The sequence below is a fragment of the Oryctolagus cuniculus genome, chromosome 9 (assembly GCF_964237555.1).
Source record: "Oryctolagus cuniculus chromosome 9, mOryCun1.1, whole genome shotgun sequence".
Taxonomy (NCBI): Eukaryota; Metazoa; Chordata; class Mammalia; order Lagomorpha; family Leporidae; genus Oryctolagus; species Oryctolagus cuniculus.
The window spans coordinates 4,719,695-4,737,502 of record NC_091440.1 but is presented as its reverse complement, the minus strand read 5'-3'; the positions used below and the strand labels follow the sequence as shown (position 1 = coordinate 4,737,502).

General features: G+C 39.3%; 1 protein-coding gene across 1 annotated transcript in view; it reads right to left on the bottom strand.

Moving 5' to 3' along the window:
- The window catches only part of NALF1 (NALCN channel auxiliary factor 1), a 696,120-nt gene that overhangs the window by 568,409 nt on the left and 109,903 nt on the right, over positions 1 to 17,808 (bottom strand). The window lies entirely within an intron of this gene.

The window sequence follows — 17,808 nt, the reverse complement described above, 5'->3', positions numbered from 1 at the left end:
TTGCACTGGATGAAAGGTCACCCTTTCTGTCCTGATGGGCTTTTATGCATTCTGCAGACTCACAGGTGTGATGGTTAGAATCCATGTGTCCAACTGAGCAGAAAAACATAACAGTCTCCTGTGGTTCTAATCACTGATCTAGAGCTAATTCACTCACTTTTTTTCCTCTCCATTCTCTTGTCCCCAAATGCCTCTCATCCTCCCCATAGTCAACTTGGGTCAAACAATTAGTAAATTGTTAATATACAAGGAAACACCATACAGCCACTTAGTTCAAAAACAGAAAACTGCTAAGAGTTTTCTCCCTTCAACCTTAAGATGCCCCAATAAATATGAAGTCAAAACATTTACAAAAGAACTAGGGGCAATTTTTAAAGAAAGAAATGAATTAAATTTCATAATCAAAGAATATGTTTGCCCAAAATCTGGCTGCAGAAGTTTTTGGTCATACATCAGACAAAATGTCGCACCTGCTGACAGGGACCTCAGTGAATCATCAGGAACATATGGTGACAAATAGATACCTAGCACATTATTGGACGAATGCCATCTTGATGGCACAAGATAAAAACGTGTTTGTTAGAACCTAGAGGAAGTTAACTTTGCATTGCATTCACATCATGATAGTATAGTATGTATTTTGCACAATTTATATCCAAGAAGTAATTTTTATAAAACTCAAGTTAATAATAGCAATATAGATATTAAACTATACATGTTTGTATTGAAATTATAAATGTGAAATGGGAATATTTCTTTAAGAACAGAAACAAGTCCATAGAATATATAATGTAATCAGAATACATGTAATCCATGAGTTATCTGTTGAGAACATTTCATCTTTTCTCTTTGGAGATTAAAAGGAAGAAATTTTACATGATTAATTTTTTATTCAGGCTCATAGAAATAATAAATGCCTGCACTAAGGAAATTAAGAGGGCTTACATATTAATTTTATCCATTTTCCCATAAATCAAATTATTAGTAACTTAGTTCATTCTTAGATATCCATGAATGGACTCACTTTGTTCACACAATCATTTTATAAACAAGCAACATTTTGGATACAACACCAGCCCAAGAACAGTTTGCCAAATGGTGGAAAACTCTGCCAATTCCTGCCAGTTTCCTGGACATCAGAACAATGAAGTCCTACTGGAACCCTCACCGGGAAAGATAAAAATATGCCTTGCTATATAAACAAGCGAAGGGTAAATTATGTATGTGGACTAAAGAGGGGGAGAATAAGTGAAGTGAAGAACATGTTAAAATATCATTTATTCAAAAGCTAGGTGGCAGTGACTTCAATGTTCAGTCATTCAAAACAGATACCGTGACCCCATTGTGTGCCAGGAATAACTGTTTGTTATTGGTACCAGTTTCTTACTTATAAGGTAAAAACATAAAGTCAGCATAAGGTGATTCATTTGTGACATTATGAATGACTCATCAATAATATATTTGACATAAAATTCTCAGATCTATTTGCATATTTTGGTCATAGTTCAATTCTGAAATTTCACTATTAAGAATCTCTTTGTGTTGGTTTCCAAAATAATAAATATGGCAAAGAGTAATATCTACCCTCTTCAAAATAATTTAGCCTCTCCTAGGAGAAATATTAGCAAGAGACTAGAATGATCAATGAAATGATCAATTTATCATTAATGTATGTTGTTTTCTAGAGAAAGTGAAGATCAATGCTCTCATTAATAAGAAATATCTACTGAGTAACTATCTTAACTGATTTAATGTAGTCTTTTGGAAAGCAATCTATTGGATGTATATACTTAAAACATTGTATAGTCATTCAAAAAATATTTTCAAAAAATAGTGTATGATCTTATTTTAATATAAAAGACAACAATATTAAATCAATATACTGCTGTGTTTCTCAATCCTGAAACAGAACTGCCTAGAATTAAAAAAAATCTGGATGTAGTTTTTGCTTCATCAATTTAGCTGTAGGCAAACAAAAGATTGCATACAAAGATGGTTCACTAAGACGAATGATTACACATTCCTTCATGTCCAACTCTCAACTTTTATTGAATAATTTGACCCATAAAAGTATCAGACCAAGCTATATACATGCTTCATGGAAGAAGTATCCTTTTACATGCTTTAGTAACACATAGAAGCAGCAATTAGAGAGGAAGCATTTCCACAGGAATAAATGCAAAGGCAGGACTACAGAAACATGCACAGGTAACAAAGCATCTCAAGTGACGCCTCTGCGCATGGTTTAGCTGAATCAGAAAAAGGAACCAGAAATAAAGGAAGGAAGCCAAAGTTGGATTTACAAGGCTCTTCATGCCAGAAATTTGAATTTTGTATACAAATTGTAGGGGAAGACTTGGTAATTTTGAATAATGGCATTCTAGAAAAATTAATTGTAAAGAAAGTAATACTTAGAGTCAGTCTTAGGGTATAGGGGATATTTCAGCCTGAGTCACTAAGAAAATGATAGCATCACTGGGAGAAAAACAAACCCTTACAGCAACACATCTTTTAGTGCTTATGAAGTTCATTTTGAAGCACTGAATTTAAGCATTGGTATCCACTGGATAGCTGGAATTATCTAGTATGGAACTACATGGACTCAAGACCAGGTCAGAGCTCATATAATGTAATTCAAGATAAGAAGTTGTTGGGATGTACTTTGATACATGAAATTTTTTGAAGGAGAAATGTTGACACTAAAGGCAAACAGATCCATGATCTAGTAATGGGGTCATTCTTTAGTTTACCTTCTGAAAACAGAAATTCCTGGAAAGACATGGACATATATGGGTATGAGAATTAGCATGACTAGCATGACTGAAGGAACATTTATCAAATAAAAGTTAATACCAAAATATGTGGTTTTTTTTTTAAGATTTATTTACTTATTTGAAAGGCAGAGTTACAGAGAGGCAGAGACAAGCGAGAGATCTAGAGCAAGAAAGAGAAGTCTTCCATCCCTTGGTTCACTCCCTAAATGGCCGCAAAAGGCAGAGCTGGGCTGATTAGAAGCCAGGAGCTTCCTCCAGTTCTCCCATGAGGGTGCAGGGGTCCAAGGACTTGGGCCATCTTCCACTGCTTTCCCAGGCCACAGCAGAGAGCTGGATGGGAAGTGCAGCAGCTGATATTTGAACTGGCACCCATATGGGATGACAGCATTGCTGGCCATGGCTTTACAAGCTGCTTCACAGTGCTGGCCCCGAAATATTTGCTTTATAATATTTATGATGGGATGATCTGTCCTTGGGAAATTGTCCACTATGTTCTCTGGAATCAGCATGACAGATTGACAGAAGTCATCCCTGCCTCTCAGTATGATTGTTTTTTTAAGATTTATTTATTTGAAAGTCAGAGTTACACAGAAAGAGAAGGAGAGGCAGAGAGAGAGATCTTCCATCCAATGGTTCACTCCCCAGTTGGCTGCGAAGGCCAGAGATGCGCCGATCCAAAGCCAGAAGCCAGGAGCTTCTTCTGGGTCTCCCAAGTGGGTGCAGGAGCCCAAGGACTTGGGCCATCTTTCTACTGCTTTCCCAGGCCATAGCAGAGAGCTGGATTGGAAGTGGAGCAGCCGGGACTTGCCCATGTGGGATGCCAGCACGGCAGGTGGCAGCTTTACACACTACACCACAGCACCAGCCCCAGCATGATTGGTTTTTAGAAAGGACACATCAGGGGCCGGTGCTGTGACCTAGTAAAATAAGCCTCTGCCTGAGGTATAAGCATCCCATATGGGTACCGGTTCTTGACCCAGGTGCTCCTCCTCTGATCCAGCTCTCAGCTTACCGCTTGAGAAAGCAGAAGATGGCCCAAGTAGTTGGGTCCCTGCACCTGTGTGGGAGACTCAGAAGAATCTCCTGGCTCCTGGCTTCAGATCAGCCCAGCTCTGACCACTGTGGACATTTGGGGAGTGAAACAATGGATAGAAGACCTTTCACTCTGTCTATCCATCTCTGTCTTACTCTACCTCTCAAATAATAAAATCTTAAAAAAAAAAAAAAGGACGTATCGCATGACATGTGCTCACCTTTCACTGGTAGGAGTCACTCCTACCCTGACTATTCACACAGCTGGCTCTTTCTTATTCTACCAATCTTCATCTATCTCTTCTGCAAACCAACCACCTTACCTAGAATGGGCATCTCCAATGAAGTTGCCCACTGACTATTTCCTTGAATGATTCCTGGCTCTTTCTCACTGCAGTATAGGCTAGAAATAAACAGAAGCCACATCCATCGTGGTCATGGATATGATTCACAACCCCTGGGAAAGGTCAGGTACTAGTAAAGGAATAAGTAAATGAAAGCATGACCATATTAGGAGTTACAGATAGTGCAGTGCTTGCAGAGCTAAACACTGAGGGTTTTATCCTAGAGGAGTATGACAAACATGTTAGCCCTACCTCTTCCATTCCCTCACCATTCATTCCCCAGAGCTCTTTCCCAGGTTACCTGATAAGCTGAGACTGCACTGGCCTGGCAGGGAGAAGGCAAGGCGTGATCCACCCACAGGGCCAGAGGGGAACTTGCACGTAAGTACCTCAGCTGCCTCTTCCTTAGCAGGGACACGCCACGAGGTCTCAGACTCCCAGAGGGCTTGAATCTCAGTTTCCCAATGTATTAATCTGTTCATTATCCCACAACACTTCCTTCCCTCTCAGAATCTCCCCCATTCTCTATAAACGCTTACTGAGATCAATCCTGGAATAATTACTTTGCATTCAAAGCTTGTTTCAGTCTCAGCTTCTGGGAGAATCAGCCTGTGAGAAGGATCTGATACACTGGAAGAAAAGAGCATCTCTAAATCACTTGTGTAATATTCGGTGTCTTCACTTTAACGCCATTCCATTGCCTAATGGAAGTGCAGATCGAGTACAGTGGAATTCAGGGAAGGAAGTGTATTAGAAGAACAAGGTAGAGGCTGAATTAGTTTTTATGATCTGTGATTACTTTAAAATTTTCTGTATATAGGTGAAATGGTCATTTTTTATTCAGTATTGCTTATAACCTTTGTCTATATCCCCACTAAACTAAGGTCTTTTTGCTTTTTAGTTGTTAAAATTTCTTATTTGGTGAAGTACTAAGCCTTTTTAATATAAGGTAAATTTAAAATATTATCTCAAAAACTAACGACAGAAATGAAGAAGAAAGGAGAGTAAGAGCGTGGGAAGAATATCATTATGTTCTTAGAATTGTATCTACAAACTACCCTGAGTCTGTTAGAAATACTAACTAAAATTTAAAAATAAGAAAGGAAGCATGCATTATCTCCAAGACATTTTCCCAAGTCCATTAGGTTGAGAGAAATCATCTGGATATAGACTTTCTTTTTTTTTTTTCTTTTTTTTTTTTGACAGGCAGAGTGGACAGTGAGAGAGAGAGACAGAGAGACAGAGAGAAAGGTCTTCCTTTGTCGTTGGTTCACCCTCCAATGGCCGCCGCACCACGCTGATCCAATGGCAGGAGCCAGGTACTTATCCTGGTCTCCCATGGGGTGCAGGGCCCAAGCACCTGGGCCATCCTCCACTGCACTCCCTGGCCACAGTAGAGAGCTGGCCTGGAAGAGGGGCAACCGGGAAAGAATCCGGCGCCCCTACCGGGACTAGAACCCGGTGTGCTAGCGCCGCAAGGTGGAGGATTAGCCTAGTGAGCCGCGGCGCCGGCCTGGATATAGACTTGAAGAAGTTGGGGGATCCCAAACAGAGAAGCAGGAAGATGAAGCATGGTGGCCACAAAGATCTACACACACAACAAGTGCTCCTGTGTGGTTGGACAGCAGGCTGTGGGAAGATTAGAAGAATGGGTTGGAAAGAAAATCTGAAGTTATAGGTGAGTGCACTTGGTGACTACCCAACAACTGTGATTATTTGGTACAGACAACAGGGAGCTTTCATGATTTCTTTAAAGGTAAGCAATATGACTAGAATGTACATTAGGAAAATTGATCTTTTAATTACGTAAAGTATATTACAACTGGAAAAGTGTTGTGAAATCCTTGTGGGAGACTAATTGTCTAGGAAGCAAATAGCGATGGCCAGAATTAAGCCGACAGCCGAGGGAAAGTAGTGGCATATTCAAGACTCAGCTCTGGTGGTCACGAAGCAGAGAACTGACTACAAAAAACATGGAAAGTATCACAGAGAGCACGAGTCACAGACTTGGATGTAACAAGGGATGAGGGAGCAGGCTGCTGAAGCCCTCTGAGACACACGGATTTTCATCTGCAAGAAAAGAGAAGATGACAAAGCCATCTGACGCACTTCCGTTCCAGCACAGTGCTTGGAGTACGTAAGCCTGCAGGTCACCGCTGGCTGTCCTGGTCATCAAAGTACAAATAATAAGCAAAATTTTAAGATTATATCTTCAACCCCAAAATTTATCCAAATGTATTACCATATTAAAATAATTAACCAATCACATGACGAGTATGGCCTATCTATTATGGAAAGGGGGCAAAACACAGAGATACCCCAAGGTAGAGACCAGCACATTAGTCAATACGAACCTTGTGCTCTATGCCCCTTCCTCTATTTTGATGAATAGCCTTGATATTGTAACCTGGTCTCCTGTGTAGGTCCATCTATAAAGAGATGACACACTGGCCAAGTAAATGCGAAATTTAAGTTCTGTGACAGCAGTATTTTATTAATATTTAATAATTTCTCACTTTAAGTTTATACATAGTCTTATGTGACATGGCTTAACATGTTTATATGTTAAAAATCAAGAAAAATTCAAGTTTCTAAGAGTAAAAAATCTTAAACTCCAAGCATCTATTTATGCATTTCATTCATTTCACCCTGAATAGCACGTATGAGTTTTTGTAGACTTCAATGAATGAATGAACCATGTGACTTTTTCATTCCACACCATCTATACTCATGAGTTATAAAGAGTAATTGGAAGGCTAATCTTCCGCCTTGTGGCGCCGGCACACCGGGTTCTAGTCCCGGTCAGGGCGCCGGATTCTTTCCCAGTTGCCCCTCTTCCAGGCCAGCTCTCTGCTGTGGCCAGGGAGTGCAGTGGAGGATGGCCCAGGTGCTTGGGCCCTGCACCCCATGGGAGACCAGAAGCACCTGGCTCCTGCCTTCGGATCAGCGCGGTGCACCAGCCGCAGCACACCGGCCGCGGCAGCCATTGGAGGGTGAACCAACGGCAAAGGAAGACCTTTCTCTCTGTCTCTCTCTCACTGTCCACTCTGCCTGTCAAAAATAAAAAATAAAAAAAAGAGTAATTGGAACCACCATCAACTTCAATCAAAGGCCTTTAGCAAACATGATAAAGTAGATATTCCAGTGTATAATGGGGACATTCTGCGTGGTGTGAACTTGGTTTTAATTCCAACTAAAACTTAAACAAAATAGGAAAAAGATAACATAAACCATTATGCTTAGTGAAATAAGCCAGCCCCAAAAGAGAAATATCACATATTTTCTCTGATATATTGTAAATATGGAATACCAAAAAAAGTATAGGAATGAAATAGATACCTGTGATTTTATTGTTTTTAGCCCTTATTTACACTCTTGTGGAGCAGCTGTGGTCTATCTACTGTTAACTTGTTGAATCTAATGGTTAGTGGTACATTAGCCTGTTGTAACAGAGTGGATTGAAATTATGTTTTTTGCAAAAATTAAAGAAAAAAGAAAGGAAGGAAGGGGAGGAGTGAGAGGGACAGACGGAGGGAGGGAAGTATGACTGTCTTCTTGGAATGTGCCTATGAAACACATGAAATCCGTTTTCTTTATGTTAATAAAAATTAAACGTAAATTTTTAAAAATGACCTCTGAGACCACATTTTCTTCCCACCTATGCAGTTGCACAGAACAGGTTTGAGGATGCCAGGAGTGTGGGAAAAGGGGAGATGTCCTTGGCAGAAGAGTGAGCACTGGATTCTGAGTGAAGAGTGCAGGGCAGAGACCTGCTCACTTCCATCCTATTCCAACTATGCGCTGCTAATCAGACACCCAGTTTCCATGAACACCATGGGCTGTTGACTAGAGGACTTGCTTTCTTTCTGAAGTGCTAACATGCTGCAAGAAACCATGACTGCCTCTTAGCCAGATCTGATCCTCCTCTCAGTTCCTTTTTATTTTATAATAAAATAATTAAGTAATACAAAATAAAATATTGACAGTGTTCTTAGATTCTAGGAAACTCAAAATCAGGGATTTCCTCTTGTCACAGATGTCACCAAGATGTATTATTTATTACTGCCAGCAAAGTAGAGCCATCAAGGGATCCAAGGCTCGCCCCAAGGTGCTCAATATGTATCATTGACTGAATCTTTATCCAAAGTGGACGTTTTCTGCTGGGGGAATCAGGTTAAGACGTTCTAGGAAGCATTCCACTGCTAAACATGTATTTTTTTCTAATTGAGCACTTTATTTAGCATATGTCTATTTTGAGTTCAAGTGCCCTTTAACTCATCCACAACTGGATATTAGCATGTAACATGTGATATTCACATTACATAGGAATGTTGCCATCAATAAATATCTGTATTCTAAAGCATTTATTTTCAATGCCCTAAATTTGGAGGCATCTTCTAAATGTTAATGGAAAAGGAATTCTTGGCTTGACAGTGCTTTGAATGGAGCCTTTCAACTGACTGTAAATGAATGGATTTATTTCTGGTTTCTCTATTCTGTTCCAAGAACACAAAATGAGGAAAGGACAGTCTCCTCAATAAATGGTCTTGGGAAACTAGATAACCACATGCAGAAAAGTGTAACTGGACTATTCTCTCATTCCATATGAAAGACTTAAAGTAAGTCATAGACTTACAGGACCAGAAGCTGTAAAACTAGTCGGTGATACCATAGGGATAAAACTATTGAAATTTGTCAGGCACTGGTTTCCTGAATATGACCTCAAAAACAGTGTCAACAAAAGCAAACACAGAGGAATGGGATTGCACTCAACTAGAAAGCTTCTGCACAGTGAAGGCAGAAGGACCACTCTGGCAACGGGGGAGAATATTTCAGACGCACAGGGTGAACGTTCTGGAGGTCTAGTGTCCAGCACATTAACTGCAGTCAACAATTATGCTGCATACTTGAAACTTGCTACAAGATTGGGTCATAATCATTCTCACCTCCAAGAAAAAATAAGAATGTGAACGGAGGGATAAGCTAACAAGCTTGATTCAATCAGTTTATAATATACCAATATTTCCATTCAGCCAGTCTGTGTCTTTCAACTGGAGAGTTGAGGCAATTTACATTCAAGATTACTATTGACAAGTAATGACTTGGCCCTATATCTATATTACCAAACATCACATTACACATTGCAAATTTTAATTTTCCAGCTATATCTTAATAAAGCTGGTGGGAGGAGAAAAGTAGCCTTTATATCTAGCTTTAATACACTCACAGTAATCAGATTGAATGAAGATTAAATTGTCCATTCTTTATGGATGTACTAAACTATACTGACAACGAATTTGTTTCTAGTCTAATAAACTTAAGTAAAAGACTACTGTGGCTTCTACAGTATATTGAAAACTGATGGAATCTTTTTTTTTTTTTTTTTGACAGGCAGAGTGGACAGTGAGAGAGAGAGAGAGAGAGACAAAGGTCTTCCTTTGCCGTTGGTTCATCCTCCAATGGCCGCAGTAGCCAGCGCGCTATGGCCGGCGTACTGTGCTGATCCGAAGGCAGGAGCCAGGTGCTTCTCCTGGTCTCCCATGGGGTGCAGGGCCCAAGCACTTGGGCCATCCTCCACTGCACTCCCTGGCCACAGCAGAGCGCTGGCCTGGAAGAGGGGCAATCAGGACAGAATCCGGCGCCCTGACCGGGACTAGAACCCGGTGTGCCGGCGCCGCAAGACGGAGGATTAGCCTAGTGAGCCGCGGCGCCGGCCCCGATGGAATCTTACAACAAGATCTAAGCCAAAAGACACCATATATAGCCTTCACGGATTGCTGTCAGTGAAGTTAGATTTGCCTAATAGTGTACAGTGCCAGGATGCATTTGATGATGTACAAGGATGCAAGTTGCATCAGGGGTTCTCCTGCCCACTTCCCCATAGACACCTGTAACAATTCATGAGAGAGCTGTGCTTACCTAAAAATTGTTGACTTTCATTTTCCATCCAAGGATAGTTAAAATGTACATATGACTTTGAGATTGTAAAAATAACACACATAGAAACAAAAATAAAAACTTACACTAACATATTTCATTCTACATTGAATTATTTCTGATTTGCTTCCTGTATAGAATCAGCAGTCTATTTTATAGAATGATTTTGTGTCTTCCCAAACACTGTCTCTGATCTGATTACCAATGGAGAGCACCTTCAGAAATACACTGTTTCTATATCAAGAGTTTTGCAGTTTAATAAAGAGGCAAAGTTCCAGCTCCACTGCTGTACAGGGAAAGCCACCCCCAGCTTCCTCATGCCTCCCCAAGGATCAAATGGTACAATTAGGTTAGGTCTCTCCAATAAGGGTCCAAGACACAAGATAATGAAAAGTGGGAAATTCCATCAAGTGCTGGTCCACCTGCTGGCTCCACAGGTGGCGCTCCATTTCTTATTCCTCTGAAGTGTAAAAAGGTACACTCTTGTAAGACAGAAAGCTCACTTTTATTTTACATTTATTATGGATGAATGATTGTCTTGCAGATCTACCTAAGTTACCATGTTAAATATAAGAAGCAAACAGAAGTCCTCAAAACAGTCAGTGACCAAGTCTTTGCGTGATGCTGGCACTGTGTTTGCTGAACACTGGGTATTTACTTACTGGTAACCACTATCCTCTATGAGGTCAGATTACCAGATCCCAAATGTGCCTGTCACTGATGAATCTCCATTGTCTACAGAGTCATTCCAGCACAATGAAAACTCTCAATAAACATTTGTTGACTGACCTGAGAACTAATTAACGCTCATTAGGGATAATTTTCAAATCAGTCATATTGAGGGTCCTCTGGCATTTAAATTAATGTCTTGAATATTTAATTGATGCTCTTCAGAAGAATTAGAAATGTTCAGAATATGAAAATGTATAGACCCAGTGCCAGAGGGAGTCAGGATTTCACACCATCATTTAATTATGCTTTTTTCTTTTATCCACAGAGGATGAATCTGAAAATGATGAAAAGAATGAGACAGGGGCCAGCGCTGTGGGTTAACGCTCTGGCCTGAAGCTCCGGCATCCCCTATGGGTGCCGGTTCAAGACCTGGCTACTCCACTTCCTGTCCAGCTCTCTGCTATGGCCAGGGAAAGTAGCAGAAGATGGCCCAAGGGACTTGGTGCACCCATGTGGGAGACCTAGAAGAAGCTCCTGGCTCCTGGCTTCAGATCAGCTCAGCTCCAGCCATTGTGGGCAACTGGGGAGTGAACCAGCAAATGGAAGACCTGTCTGTCTGTCTGTCTGTCTCTCTCTCTGCCTCTCCTCTCTCTATGTAACTCTTTCAAATAAATAAATAAATCTTTAAAAAAAAAAAAAAAAAAGAGTGAGACAAAGAACTAGAGGAAGTGGCTGCTAGATTTCCCTGCATGAAGAGACCTGCAACAGTCTCCCTCCATGTGAACTGCAGAGCAGCAACACACAGAGGAAGCGCAGAGGAACCTAACGGGCAATCTTCAGTATTCTGTGGTCACATTTGAAAGTCAAACAGGCATTGGTGACATTAATTCTGTGTAACCCAGCCTATCCAAAGGCTTCATTCCAATAACCAATTTCAAAATTACTCCTGAATATTTTACATACCTTTTAATACTGTATATTAATAAAAAGGATTTTGAATATAAAGAGAACTGATTTCATGTATTTCAAAGATACAATCCCCCTCCTTCCTTTTTTCCTTTTAATTTTACAATAACACAATTTGAATTTAATTTATAACCACAAGTTTAATGCACCATTAACCATAATGTTCAACAAGTAAAAAGTAGAAAGACCACTGTACAACAGGAGTACAGACAAGGGCTCTAAATATTCAAATCATGTCAGTTTCATGTGTATACATTATGGGTTTTTTGTATCCTAGGGTAACTACAGCCTTTTTAATCAGATGCTAAATTTTAAAATTATAAGGAAATTTTTATAATCCTAGAAAATCAATACAGTATGCTTAATGAGGAAGTATCTCACAAGTTTTTAAAGTTAAACTGGTTAAAATTAGATAATTACAAAAGGATTTTCTGAGTCTCACTGATCCCATTTCAGATGTCTGATAGCCACATGTGGCCAAAGGCTGCCATACTGCAGAGTGCAGGCAAGGGACTCAACTGACCATCTGGGCCAAAGGAGAACCAGCTCCCCATAACTACATAACTTGAGACTGGATGACACAATGGATCTTGGAGCTGTCAAACAGGGGAGTCATTCAGGGTCCTGGACAACATAACCAAAGGAATCGAACTGACCCACAAATAGCAATATGGTAGCAGCAGGCAACAATTATTTTAAGCAGTCATTAGATTTCCCATAAAACAATCATTACACTGTAGTGACTTACTCTAAAGTTCTAGTGATGAGAACATGTTCCTAAATTCGCTGTCTTAAATATTACTACCGGAGTCCTTTATACTCCATCGTCATAAAATGAAATATTAAAAATTAGAAAATAAACCTCTTGAAGGAGTTCTTATTTCAAAAGCTAAGAAGTATTACATTTTAAATAACTGGTTTTTTTCATTGTGCTTTAATAAAACAGGTTAACTGTCCCTGCATCAAATAAAAAATAATTAAAAATTCAACAGAGAAAAAGCAGACCTTAAACACTCCATCCTAGTGTAGAGGTGAAAGTTCAACAGGTGGCCACCTGGATTCGGCAGCCTCTTGCTGTGTGATAAATGGACCAGAAGTTGGTTAACCTTCCCACCACAAAGCTGAGTGAAATGTGCCATTACACACTGTAAAGTGACAACCCCCTTTCCTCCCAGGTGGACTGCACTGAGAGTTCACAGTAAAACAGCAGAGTGTGTACCAATAATATTTCACATTGCTTGATCCAACAAAGAGGTAAAGAAAAGTTCACTTGTAAGCTGTAGATGCCTTCAGGGCTGAAGATAAAGGGAGCCTGACCTTGAAGGTCTGTCCTTCCTGCAGGGTTGGCAAACACAGGGGCGGCAACAGGATGCCAAACAACTGTTTTTGCATTAAACATAAAGAGCTAACCGGTTTCACTATTTTGCTTCTAAAATTTTTAAATAAAGTTAATTCCCTTCATCTCACACAAACATGACTGATCACATTAAATCAAGTTATTCTTTAAAGCAAATCTAATTAATGTTATGGACTTTTTTATTTCCTATATTTCAACTGCAGAAGGGTATTGCACATGTATGAACAAAAGCCATATGGACACAATATACTGTAACATAATTATGCCAGAAATGCTAAATCATGAGGAGGGATATAAACCAGATTTATATATATTACATTCTTTTTTCTTTTTTAACTTTTTCAAATAAATCTAAACTTACAAACAAAATTATGGAGTTGTACAAACACTTCCCATATAGCCCCTATTCAACATTCTCCTATTGTCTCTTATTAGCATATTTTTCACAATCTATAAACCATAGCAATTTCCCCTATTTTTTAAGTCCAAATCCTCTATTTCTCCTAGTCTCTAGTAATTAGTATTCACTATTCATATTGAAGTTTACTCTGTAAGTGGCTACTCACCACAAAATATAGGAAGCACAAACTTAATGTTTTACTATTGAACTGCTAATGAAGTTTACACACACACACACACACACACACACACATACACACAGCCCTCACAACATTCAGGATAAACACATAACATGAAAAACCACACATGGATTTCAAAATTTTTCCAACAAAATTAACTTTTAATTCTATTTTCCATGAACTTTTGAATTAGCATGGTATACATTAGGAATGCCTTCATTATTTTTACTCAGTACACAATGAAACAAAGATTGAGTTAAATTTAGTAATGTTTTTTGGTATGTCAGATGCCTTATATATCTGTCAAGTGCTACATTCACTAGACAAATTACATGATCATATCTTCATCTTATCTTCCACAATATATTGCCAACCTATTAATTTTTTGTCTTCCACAATTTTGTTGGCCAACATTCGGATTCAGACCCTCGGTACGAATAAACAAGATGAAACAGTTCTTTCCTGAGACCCATACTTCATGTATCAAAATATCTAATTGAGGGGCCGGCACTGTGGTGTAGCGGGTAAAGCCACTGCCTGCAGTGCCAGCATCCCATATGGGCACCAGTTCGAGACCCAGCTGCTCCACTTTGAATCCAGCTCTCTGCTATGACCTAGGATAGCAGTAAAAAATGGCCCAACTCCTTGGGCCCCTGCACCCACGTGGGAGACCCAGAAGAAGCTCCTGGCTCCTGGCTTCAGATCAGCGCAGCTCCAGCCGTTGTGGCCAATTGGGGAGTGAACCAGCGGATGGAAGACCCCCCTGCCATAACTCTTTCAAGTAAAAATAAATAAATATTTTTAAAAAATCTAACTGATAAATATTTATGTATTCACGCTGTACAAGGTGATAATGGTATGTATGTGTGCATTCTATAGTTAATGTCATAAGGCTATTAACTAACACATTAATCACCACCCATGCTGTCCATCATAGACACTCAGATAAAGGAAAAGCAGTGTGTCTGTGAGCAGCTGGTCCTCCACCACCTGGAGATTTTGCATCTTGGATTCAGGCAGCCAAAGATGGAAAATATCCAAATGTTTTACAATTGATCCTTCTTTGTTTTTTTTTAAACGTTTATTTAATGAATATAAATTTCCAAAGTACAGCTTATGGATTACAATGGCTTCCCCCCCATAATGTCCCTCCAACCCGCAACCCTCCCCTTTCCCACTCCCTCTCCCCTTCCATTCACATCAAGATTCATTTTCGATTTTCTTTATATACAGAAGATCAGTTTAGCATACATCAAGTAAAGATTTCAACAGTTTGCTCCCACACAGAAACATAAAGTGAAAAATACTGTTTGAGTACTAGTTATAGCATTAAATCTCAATTTACAGCACACTAAGGACAGAGATCCTACATGAGGAGTAAGTGCACAGTGACTCCTGTTGTTGACTTAACAAATTGACACTCTTGTTTATGGCATCAGTAATCACCCTAGGCTCCAGTCATGAGCTGCCAAGGCTATGGAAGCCCCCTGAGTTCACCGACTCTGATCATATTTAGACAAGGCCATGGTCAAAGTGGAAGTTCTCTCCTCCCTTCAGAGAAAGGTACCTCCTTCTTTGATGACCTGTTCTTTCTACTGGGATCTCACTCGCGGAGATCTTTCATTTAGGGTTTTTTTTTTTTTTTTTTTTTTTTTTTCCCCCAAGAGTGTCTTGGCTTTCCATGCCTGAAATACTCTCATGGGCTTTTCAGCCGGATCCGAATGCCTTAAGGGCTGATTTTGAGGCCAGAGTGCTGTTTAGGACATCTACCATTCTATGAGTCTGCTGTGTATCTCACTTTCCATGTTGGATGGTTCTCTCCCTTTTTTATTCTATCAGCTATTATTTGCAGACACTAGTCTTGTTTATGTGATCCCTTTGGTTCTTAGTCCTATCATTATGATCAATTGTGAACAGAAATTGATCACTAGGACTGGTGAGATGGCATTGGTACATGCCACCTTGATGGGATTGAATTGGAATCCCCTGGTATGTTTGTAACTCTACCATTTGAGGTAAGTCAGCTTGAGCATGTCCCAAATTGCACATGTCCTCGCTCTCTTATTCCCACTCTTATATTTAACAGTGATCACTTTTCAGTTAAGTTTCAGCACTTAGGAATAATTGTGTATTGATTACAGTATTCAACCAAAAGTATTAAGTAGAACAAACAAAAAAAAATACTAAGAGGGATAACATATCAAGTTGCTCATCAACAGTCAGGGTGAGGGCTGATCAAGTCACCGTTTCTCCTAGTGTTCATTTCACTTTAACAGGTTTCCTTTTTGGTGCTCAGTTAGTTGTCACCTATCAAGGAGAACAAGTGGTATTTGTCCCTTTGGGATTGGCTTATTTCACTCAGCATAATGTTTTCCAAATTCCTAACAGGGATCACTTTTCAGTTAAAATTTAAACACCTAAGAATAATTGTGTGTTAATTACAGAGTTCAACCAATGGTACTAGAACAAAAAAAATACTAAAATGGATAAAGTATTACTTTGTACATCAACAGTCAGGACAAGAGCTGATCAAGTCACTGTTTCTCATAGTGTCATTTCATTTCAACAAGTTTCCCCTTTGGTGCTCAGTTAGTTGTCACCTATCAAGGAGAACAAGTGGTATTTGTCCCTTTGGGATTGGCTTATTTCACTCAGCATAATGTTTTCCAAATTCCTAACAGGGATCACTTTTCAGTTAAAATTTAAACACCTAAGAATAATTGTGTGTTAATTACAGAGTTTAACCAATGGTACTAGAACAAAAAAATACTAAAATGGATAAAGTATTACATTGTACCTCAACTGTCAGGACAAGAATTGATCCTTCTTTGAACACAGACTTTTTTCTTGTCATCACAGCCTAACCACCACAGTACAGCAACTGATTACAGAGCTCTTACACTGCATTTGTTATTACAGGTAACCTAAAGAGGGTTTAACACATACAGGAGGATCTGTGTGGTATGTGTGCAAATATGACTTCACTGCATATATGGGACTTGAGTATCTTCAGGTTTTGGAAGGTCCTGAAACTGATTCCCAACAGGTACTGTGCTTCAGCTATATGTGTATATACACGATGTGGCCATATAGTTTTTTTAATGTTGAAAATATGAAGAAATATAAAGTTGTATTTACCAATTATCAACCCAGGAGAATTTTTTTTTGTTTGTGTACTTATTTATATTTTTGTTAAGATAAGCAGAATATGGTTCATATATTGAATTCTAAACATATAAAATTGATTATTTATATCAAAACAAAAGAAACATGTTATTGGAATACAGAACTTTCTACAAATTTTATATAATTTTCTGTTGGAGTTTTTACTTTGTTTCATAACCTGATGACACTGAAAGTAAAGTTTATAGACACACATTATCATGATTGCTGAACTTCTCAACAGAAGGAGATACTGGGCTAAAACCAAGATAACATTGAATAAGGATGCCTTTCAAGTGTTGCCTCTGGGTTCAAAATAGTAACTGCATCCATAAAGAAGAGGAATGGAATGAGCAAGCTTCTCCACTGATTGCCAGGTGGGGGAACCTAGGGCAAGAAGAATGGTTTTCTATACCTAATTTGTTGGAAATGGAGAAGCAGATGTAAATACAGTAAATGATGGTAAGTAGAATTCTTTTATTTTTGATATTTCTTTAAAATTCTTGGTAGTGTTTTTCCTGGGATTATTTCATGAAGAATTTAAATGTGCCAAGCTCCTCCACTTTATAGTAAAAAGGAGGCATTGAATCGGGTCTGAGAACAATGAGTGTGCAGAAACTCCACCACAGTTGGTGGAGAGTTAACATATTTAAGGGATAGAATTCTTCCACTGTTTTTCCAAAAACAAAAAAAGAAAGGAAGGAAGAAAAAAATCTACCAAACAACAAAAGAGGGTTCAACTGAGAACACCTTCGGTCCACACAACACTGCTTCTTTTAAGTAAGACTCAGACTGTTAGGTCGGCATTTGATCTGGCTCACAACTGTCTACACTGTAGCACCTGTGGCCAGGTTCCAGGTCTGCCTCAGCAGAAGTGTTTCTCCTCCATGCCTCACACCTTTGGGTGTTCGCACATTTGCTCACACTTTTTTTCCCACTTCAAATGCTCTGGCTTTTTTCTACTGGTTGGAGTGTAACATATCATC